At 34.5% G+C, this 10,369-nt stretch overlaps 1 long non-coding RNA gene across 1 annotated transcript; it reads right to left on the bottom strand.

Annotated features, from left to right (window-relative positions):
• Positions 1–5,885: 5,885 nt before the first annotated feature.
• LOC307034238 lies at positions 5,886–10,084 on the bottom strand. The gene is made up of 4 exons (XR_013806837.1): positions 9,857–10,084; positions 9,616–9,642; positions 7,931–8,025; positions 5,886–7,329 (listed from the first exon to the last, which is right to left on the bottom strand). It is a non-coding gene; the product is annotated as an uncharacterized lncRNA (long non-coding RNA).
• Between the last annotated feature and the right edge of the window lie 285 nt (positions 10,085–10,369).

Raw genomic sequence — 10,369 nt, 5'->3', positions numbered from 1 at the left:
TAGTTCTCAAGCTCTTCATCAGTGCTCAAACAAATATGTATAAGAGTAGACAACGTTATTAGAAATTTGAATTTAAGACATAAAATTAAGTAAAGTAAAATAAATGTGCTAAACAGATGTACAGTAATATCAATACATATATATATAAAATAATGTAGAGTAACCATACCGGCATGGTGAGAAGGTCTGAACCCCTCTGGAGAAACAAAGAGACGGAACAGTTAGGTGGTAAAAAATGTAAAAGTAAAGGTAATGGCTAGTAATGGTTTTTTACATTGTATTAGTTTTATGCTTATCATAACAGAACTTTATAGGCCAGTTTTTCAAAGTAACACGGAGAGTATACAAACAAAACACAATACATGTAGATAAGCAGAAAATGTATTGAAAATGTTCCGACTCACCAGATTTGGGTCTGAGACCAGCCAAAGCAGGGGCTGGCGGTTGTCTTGTCCAACAGAAACATTTACATCAAACTGGTCGATTTGATTTAAGTTAGTGTTTATTTTAATATCACCTTCTGCCAGCCCCTGCTTTGGAACTATTTTACATTTTCCTTTTACTACTTCTCTTCTAATTTCTGTTACCGATTCGGTTTTGTAAGAATTACTTTTTCCATTTTTTTTTCAAAGAAACTGTTTACAGTGGCTGCTTATAAACCCTCCCTTAGCCAATCGTTGTGGCCAATCTTTGTTCGCCATGCCCAGTTTGCTTACGTATGTGGTGTGGGAGCCTGATGTTTCTGATAGGTTTCACTTTCGTTTCTCTTCAAAAGGTGTGTAAAATGCATCCCAAGGGTCAAAGGCAAAGCAGACAATCGACATCAATTTAATTTATTTATTTATGTAAATGTGTTTCTCTTTCAAAGCACCCACTTAGTATGTTAACTTCCTGTCAGTAACTGATACAACTTAAAAAAGAAAATTACAAAAAAAATCCCAATATTTCAGAAAATATAAGGACTGTTTTCAGAGCTGGAAGAAGTACCCAGATTGTGTTATTAATTAAAAGTAGAATAACCAGAGTGTAGGAATACTCTGCTACAAATAAAAGTCCTGCAGTCAAAATATTACTCAATTAAAAGTACAAAAGTGTTAGCATCAAAATATACTTAAAGTACCCAAATTAAAAGTACTTAATATGCAGATTGGACCTTTTCAGAGTAATAAATGATACGTTTTTATTATAATAACCCTTATCAACGCTGGTAAAGGTGCAGCTAGTTTTAATGACTTTGTATGCTGCAGGAGAGCTGGATTTACTCCAGGTCTGATTTAAGAGTTATTATATTTCACATTATTTATCCAAATCTGTCAAGTAACTAAAGGTATTACATAAATGTAGTGGAGTAACAGTACAAGATTTACCTCTGAAGGAGCTAAACATGGAAATACTCAAGTAAAGTACAAGTACTTCACAATTGTACTTAAGTTCAGTACTTGAGTGAATGTACTTAGGTACTTTCCACCACTGACTGTTTTTACAACCAGGTCCAATTCAATTATATTCAAAATGTGTTACCTGTTGGGAAAATACTGAATGTACTCTTCTAATATCCGAGTAGTACATGATAAGAAAGGCCATACGTAGCTGTGTACATGAAAGGATGTATGATTACCTAGAAGAGCGTCAGGACACACTGTTTTAGACATATGATGCTATGTGACAACGATTAACATGATGATTCAGCCTCTATGGAGATAGACATACTGTATGATTGTCATGTTTATTGCTTACGTGGGTCTTAGCTAATCTGAACTAAACATTGAATACTGCTTTGAACTGGTATTCTGCATCTTGTGACTGTGACACATCCTCTCTTGTATATAAGTGATTTGAAGGACTCTGTTCTGGGAACTCTTTGTCCCACGCAGCTCTGTGTGTGATGACCACTTCCATTCTTGCAAGGATAATACATACATGTATCCTGATATTGAAGGTCAAGCCGGTGACGAGTGATATTTTCCTAACATTACCCTTACAACCTTTCATTAGTAATGTTATATTTATGAATGAAAACCAATAATGTAAAAGCATTTGAGTCTAAAGATGTGAATCAAAATAGACTATCTTCACGATCACTCTAATTATTTTCAATCCCTTTTCTTTTCCCACTTCCAGATCAAGCAGCTGACTAAATGAGGTTTGCTTCTTTAAACAAATAAATCAGATGTTGCCACAACAACTGTAAGCCAATCCTCTCTTTCCTGTTGTTGTGCTTGTCAATGTTGGATTTGATTAGATTTCATTATAGGGGGAATACATTAGTGACCAACTGCCACCTGGGGAATCTCACCCCAAATACCAATACACTTAATCAACAAATAATTGATTTTGGGTGAAGTAACTCCAGTAAATACTACATTCTTTCTCCTTCCTCACTTCAATTGGCCCCCTTTTGTGTCTTCTGGGTTACTCCTGAATGGTTCTGGTTTAAAAAAGAACTCTCAAGTCAGGGTCCTCATCTGCACTTGACCATGATAGAAATCCTGAGTTGTTGTTTTTGGTGATCACCAGTTGGCTTTAAGTTTACTGGGCCTGAGTTTTTTTTCTTTTTAACTGAGCGGAAAGAAGTTGGTTGAAACATCCTCATTGCTGTTTCACACGTAAAGATCGCCACTTATAACTACAGCTCTGCTCACCCCCCATGTCCTAGCTTATGCAATTGTCTTGCTTTACTGGAGGACTTTGATCAAAACTGTTTTGGTTCTCTATTTTAACTTCTTGCATATTGGGCATCTCAGCTTGTGGAAGAGTTCAGCTTCCCTGCAGCGGCCTGTTTATCTCCTGAGTGAGTCTGACTCTGCTAAGTTAACGCCTCGCTCTCAGCAACTTGCTTCCTCACTGCTTTAATGTGACTTTCATCTCGTACAGTACTGCTGACGGAGTGGTTTGTTTAGTGTCGGCTTAGTTATCCTGCATATAGACTCCACCCTGTTATTTAACACACTTCTGTTCTTTTGGTCATAAGATGTTGGTAAAAAGTATGTTTGGTTGTACATAACCAGGCCTCTTAGGATAAAGCTATAACCCCCGTTCAATACATAGTCATGTGAGCAACATCTGCTTTCATCACAGTTGAGGTGTGTGTATTGTTTGTGTTCAAGAAAGTCACAGAGTAGCTCTGCACTTTCCCCCTCCTTTCCCCCAGCTGCGTGGTGACACTCTGCCTCGTTGTAATATGTATATAATAACCAGGATTAAGCAAAGCAATATGGAAATAATTGAACCACAATTAGCATCAGGAGACAGAGGAATTTGTTTCTAATCCCCGTGCTGTTGTTCCAGATGTGGAGGAAGTGTCAGACCAGGCTCCAGGTGTTTCTCAACATACTGGACTTGTGTTCTGTGGTGGGCTCTTCTGGTGGCCAGCCACTGCCTTTATGGTGGTTTCTTCCAAGAGCTCTAATGAGAGATTTAAAAGCATGATACTACTTCTGCACTCAGCACTGCTGTCTGCGGAGTAACACTAGTTTGAACCCCTAGGGGGAGACAAACCCCACCTCGACTGCGGGCAGAGTTAATAAATAAGATGTGAACACAATGTAAATAATAATCTTCACTGTAGAAACAGTATAAGCTTGCTTGCCTTACTCATTCTCTGGGCTTAAACACATTTAATGTTTTAATAATTTGTTTGCTTTTTTAAATTCTTACTCTTGACCAATCTTATGTTTTGAAACCTGAAGAAGCTGGAACTGGACTTCTGGTGTTAGACGTCTCGATTTTTGTATTTAATTTTTCTATATTTAACATGTTATTTTGTATTTTCTCGTTAATTTTAACTTCTCTTCCTCACAAAGTATGAAATAACAGACTCAGTATAAACTGATGTTTGCACATATCGTGCTAAGTACTCTACTCAGATCAGTTCTTACGTATTTAGGACCAACACATGTTTACAACATACAAAAGACATGATTTCTTATCAGGATTCAACCCTTTGTTTTGATCTTGTGTCCATGCCATTTGCAGAAATGTGTTAATTTATTTCCTCTGTTTTAAATCAATCCTGTAAACAGGTATTTTTATTTGTATATGGTTTGTGCCAATTCTTAAAGCTCCATGTGAAAAATAATTACAATGTGTGCTGAGACAATGGTATCTGACAAGGTCATGTATCAGTAATGAAACTACTAATAAAGGAAATCAAATCAGAGGGTCACTATCTTTTGTGCTGTTGAAAACAATCCCTGTGAGGAGGAAGGAGCAACCTCCATATATCTTGTTTTATTTAAAAAACTAAATTAAACAATCAAATAAATACGACTTTTGTTATGCTCTGATTTTGCGCTGTTGTTGCGCTGAAGTGAAAGCAGCTGGAGGATGACTTGGTTCTGAAAAAAGGCATAGTCATAGTACAGGTATCTTTACTTCAAAAAACACAGGATAGTAACTCAAAAGTATAGAAAATCATTGTGTAGTATTTTCTAAAACTATAAAATACCATAAAAGGGTATATAATATAGTATCTTTAACCCAATTCAAATGGGTTTGTCGTAAAAAACGGTTTAGTGTGTCGAAAAATATGAGAAAACAAGTCATAGCATATTGTGTTGAAAAAAAGTCAAAATATAGGCTTTTGCAAAAATATACAACTATGGTATTTTATTTTGAAATGTATCCAAAATAAATATCTGAGTAGTATCTGAAAAAAAATGTGTCTAAAAATATCTTGAAAATCAAGCCGGTTCGACGAAAAAAGTCAAAGCCATATATACTGTGGAAAAATATCATAAAATAATTCAAAGTGTGTTTTTGCGAAAAAAAAAAAATGTATGTAGTACAATGTCATAGAATATCATAGTATAGTATGCTGTGAACTTAATAAAAAATCATACTATACTATGATCATACATCACATTTTTCAACATACTATACTATTATAGTATGTTGGAAAAAGGAAAGTCTAAGTATAGTATGTGGAAAGATATCATAGAAAACGTTACTGTCGTGTTTCATAAGATATCTGAGAAAAGGTCATAGCATGACTTTCTATTTAGCTGACGCTTTTATCCAAAGCGACGTGCAATAATAGCAAATTGTATAATATATATATTTTAAAACATCATAGTATATAAAAAAAATATAGGCTTTTGCAAAAATATACAACTCTGGTATTTTATTTTGAAATGTATCCAAAATAAATATCTGAGTAGTATCTGAAAAAAAATAAAAACATCATAGTATATATAAGTAAGACACATGTTTTTAGTCAAACATGTACAAAATAATTGTAGAGTAGGTCCAAAATATCCTTAAAAGTATATCATGTTGAAAAAATTCATAGTAAAGTATTTGAAAATAGAGCATGTGAAAAAAGACATAGTATATTAGGTAAAAAAAAGTCAAAGTTTAGTGTTTATACAAAAACTCATAGAGCAGCATGAGATAAAACAATTAGAGTGTAGTTTGTCAGAAAACAATATCATAGTATAATATGTAAACAAATATCACACAAAAAAAAACAACAACTTTATACTAAAAATGAAAACACCTCTAAACTTCTCAGAAATCCCACACCTGTGCAGGCGTATTAGAGGCAGAGAGATATTCCTGTGACAAAGACGCACAACGACTGAATGGCTGTTCCCTTTCCCCTTCTTCTATATTGTTAGGTAACATAAAGGAACAAGTATAGTTCAAACTACTTTGTCCTGTCAAATTCTGCATTATGTTATTTAACTCATTTTGGTAGGAGATCCAGTTGATGATTTCGGGTATAGTCAAATGTGGATTATGTCCTTCCTGCCTTTACTCCATCCACCCTCTATCTCTTTGTCCATTTCTTTGTCCTCGCCTACTTACGTGTCTCGCTCATGTCCACACACCTGTTGAACAGGCAGGGACATTTAGTTGCTAATGAGGGAACAAAGCCAACACAGTTTCAATGTGAGTTTTTATTATTTATTTTATTTAAGAGCTCAGGACAGATGCAGACAACAAACATCCAGACAAACACTTGAGTTCAAAAATAATTAGAGCACTAATTACAATTAAAAATAACTATCGAAAGGTTAAGGTCAATGTTTTGTCAAATTCAAATATATATATTTTTTACATATATATAAATATATCAAAATATAGTAATGACAATAAAATAAAATGTCGTGTCACATACATTCTGACCAAAATGAAGTATCATTCAATTCAACATAATCTCCCTCCTCCACCTCAGCGCCCGGCGGGACCGGGTAAATCTGTAAGAAGCCGCTGTCACCCAAAAAGGGTTTGACTATTGCATTGTTGTGGACTGATGTCCATTTTTTTATAATGGGAGACATTGAACAATCGTTAACCAATTCATTCCAATTCTTTTTCAAATCGTCAATGATGTCTTTATGGACCTTTTCAGGAAATTGGAGTGAGTCTATGTATTTCAATCCATGCATCAAATGCTGACTTTTCAGAAATCCTTCAGAATTATCTCTCAACCCGCGAAGATGTTTGTGAGCAGACAAAAGGTCTTCCCTTAGTTGCTTTTTGAGTACATCTTCAACTTCTTTAATAAAAGAAAATACATTGCTTGTTTTGAATTCTTTTATGTCCAGTGTAAATTCATCATATGGATAAAGAGCACTGCTGGTACTTGAGATGTCAGAATACTTTAAATCTTTTAAGGTATGTGGTCCACTTAATCCCCAAGGCTCTGAGAAGTACAGTATAGTCAAAATGCCAAATTTCCTGTCCCATTGATAGGCATTCTGATAAAGTTGAGTCATACAGTTACAATATTTCTTTCCTCTCTTTAAACATGGACTATAATAGGTATATATAAAAATGTATAGAACTTTGGCTCCATATTCCTGCAATAATTTATTAATTTCTTTAAATAAGATTTCCTCACTGTGTTTGGTAAATTCGGTGAAGGAGGCTGTATTGTTACGATGAACTGGATAAACAGGTTTAGACTTCATTATTTTACCGTTTCTAAGTACAACACCAGCAATTGCACGTTGTGTATGGGGGTCCTTAGGACGGTGTTTTAGGAAATATGGCATGGGTCTACACGCTACATCAATACCAGGTTGTATCTCTGAAAAATACTTCATGAATTTTATAAAAAGCTTTTTGTCAGAAACATTTGTTTGTTGCTCAATTTGATCAATTATGTAATGCTTAATATGTTTTAGTGTAAACAAAATCCGTTTTAAAAAGCTGAAGTTAAAGAGGCTGTCATTTGGTAGAAGATTTGCAACCAACACATTTAGAAATTCTATATATATACCATATAGTTCAATTGGACTTTGACTGATATTTGCTGTTGTTGATATCTTTGAATTATTATCAATGGCAAGGGGACGATCTTCCTGATGCTGGTCTTCTTCCCTAAAAATAAATATAAAGGTTTTACTTTATTCACAGGACAAAACAATATGCTTAAGATTGTTATTTAACTTTTAGCACAACAATGCTGCATGTACTGAATTCATAAAGCATATTGTCAAAAGCTAACAGATTGTCAATGGCTGATTTAACTTTGTTAAGTGTGCTAAAGGGCGATGTGTTGGATTGAAGATCTCTTCTTGTTGTGAATAGAAACAAACTATATATATATATAATGCTATATACTGGAGTTCAGTACAATAACACAGTGAGGAGAAGAAAAACGGAATGATGAGTTGCATAAGTTTACTTTCACATGTTTATATTTTATATTGAGATCTGAAGAAGGTTTAGACAAAGATAAATAAAAACAAGCTGTTGAATATCAAGTTGTGGTGACGTGTTAAGTGTCTTTCTGTAACTTGAATGCAGACTGATCAATGTTAGAGAAAAATAAATATTAAAGTTGGCTATGATCGACTCATTCGACCCACTGAAAGCTGTATTTTTACATTTACTTGACTCAGTTCCATGGGACCCAATACCTAGTAACTACTACTTAACTAGTTTCAGTTAATACAGCATTTTATTTCTTAGACGATACCTTTGGGGTGAGGAGGGTTCTGGCTCGGTGGAAGGGGATGAAGACATCTCTTCACTCTCAGGCACTTGTGGATCTTGTTGTCTGCTTCTGTCCGTCTGAGTGGAGAAAACAAAATGTTACCATCTTCTGATGTTAAAGTCTTTATTGTCATTAGTGGAAAACATGTCTGTTAGGAACGGCTGAATGCTTTGCCTGTGGTATTGCTGCATGCACATTTGAGGTAGTGCTTCATTTTCTAAAGCTTCTTTTTCCATCCTGCATTTTAGCCTTTTGTTTGAACCCTGTATGTCAATAAGTAAAGCTGAGCAATACTGTTCAAATTGCAAATGTTCAGTAACATTTTTTTTTTAAAGTTTTGTTTCTGGAATGAAATCAAATAAAAAGAGATGTGTCTCACTTGTCCAGTATATTAACATGGCATGGAAAACGGAAATTATCCTCTATTCAAATGTTTCTGTAAAGTTTGATAAGCAGTTACAGGAAAAGCATTTGATGGCAATGAAATGCTTAGATTTCAAGCTCTTCCCACCAGTGCTCAAACAAATATGTATAAAAGTAGATAACCTATGAATAAACATTTGAATTTAAGACATAAAATAGTGCAGAAGCTTAAGTAAATACAAAATGAATGTGCTAAACAGATGTACAGTAATTTCAATATATATATATATTAGGGCTGTCAAACGATTAAAACATTTAATCAGATTAATCACAGCTTAAAAATGAATTAATCATGATTAATCACCATACGAACTATGTCCAAAATATTCAATTTCTTTATGTATATTGTTGTGGGAATGGAAAGATAAATGAAAGAATGCGGATATATCCATTTAACACACAGTAGGCCTATGTATGTATGTATGTATGTATGTATGTATGTATGTATGTATGTATGTATGTATGTATGTATGTAGCCTATGTAGCCTATGTATGTATGTATGTATGTAGCCTATGTATGTATGTATGTATGTATGTATGTATGTATGTATGTATGTATGTATGTATGTATGTATGTATGTATGTATGTATATATGTATGTATGTATGTATGTATGTATGTTTATTATAACATTGTTCTGTGTGTCAAAATGAAAGACAGCCCACACACCTATCAATCATCAAACCGTGGGGTCTTATTTCATTACGTGTTGATTTCTATCAACACGTAATGTTGTATCGATGTATATTGAGATGTACTACAGCAAAAGTATTTTCCGTCGGGACTTCCTGCAACAACACCACGCCGTTATCTTGATTCTGATTGGCCAGAAGACATTATCAAAGATGTTCTATTAAGAAAACGATCACTACGTGACAAAAGTTTTCAAAACCGTTTCTAGTCTTTGGTATTTCCAGACAAGTGGCTACTGAAATCAATCTTACTAACTGCTGTCTGTTCAATTTACTCCGCACGAGTTGGCGGACTTTATTTTGCTTACTTTAACATCATTTTTCATGGTGGGGCTAAGCCATTTCTTGGTATGGGTATGTGTAGCCTACCCCAGCCATACCCTGGCGCTGCCACTGGTGGGATGTATGGGGCGGGCCATTCTGCGCATGCGTTAAATATTTTAACGCAATTAATTCAAAAAATTAATTACCGCCGTTAACGCGATAATTTTGACAGCATTAATATATATTTATATATAAATGTATATATACAAATACAATAGTGTCGAGTACCTGCATGGTGAGAAGGTCTAAACTCCTCTGGAGAAACAAAGAGACAGAACAGTTAGATGGTAACAAATGTAAAAGTAAAAGTTTGTAGGCCTATGGCTTTTTAAGTTTTTATTAGTTTTATGCTTATCATAACACAACGTTATCGTTTTTTTAAAAGTTCTAAACCCAACCCCAACGTTTACAAACAAAACACAGTATATGTTGATAACACTGAAAATGTATTGAACATGATCTGACTCACCAGAGTTGGGTCCAAGCCCGGCAAAGCAGGGGCTGACAGTTATCGTTACCAACACAAAAATTCCCCTGATATATATTTTTGTTATGTAATTTAGTTAAATGAAACTGGTCGATTAGATTTAAGTCAATGTTATTTTAATGAAAGTAACAAGATTAGCCAGCCCCTGCTTTGGATAAATTATAAATGTTCCTTTTACTCCTTCTCTTCTTCTTTCTGTTGACAAACAAAACTATCATGAATTTTTTTACTGAAAGAAACTGTATGAAGTGGCTGCTTATAAACCCTCCCTTAGCCAATCGTTGTGGCCAATCTTTGGTCGCCATGCCCAGTTTGCTTACGTATGCAGATGTGTGGCAGGGAGCCTGATGTTTCTTATAGGTTTCACTTTCGTTTTTCTTCAAAAGGTGTGTAAAATGAAACTTTTCTGAATCCCAAGGGGCAAAGGCAAAGCAGACAATCGACATACATTTAATGTATTTATTTATGTAAATGTATTTCTCTTTCAAAGCACTC

Source organism: Notothenia rossii (genome assembly GCF_949606895.1).
Source record: "Notothenia rossii genome assembly, chromosome: 3".
Lineage (NCBI taxonomy): Eukaryota > Metazoa > Chordata > Actinopteri > Perciformes > Nototheniidae > Notothenia > Notothenia rossii.
The sequence above is the reverse complement of the archived record's forward strand: the minus strand, read 5'-3'. Positions and strand labels throughout refer to the sequence as shown.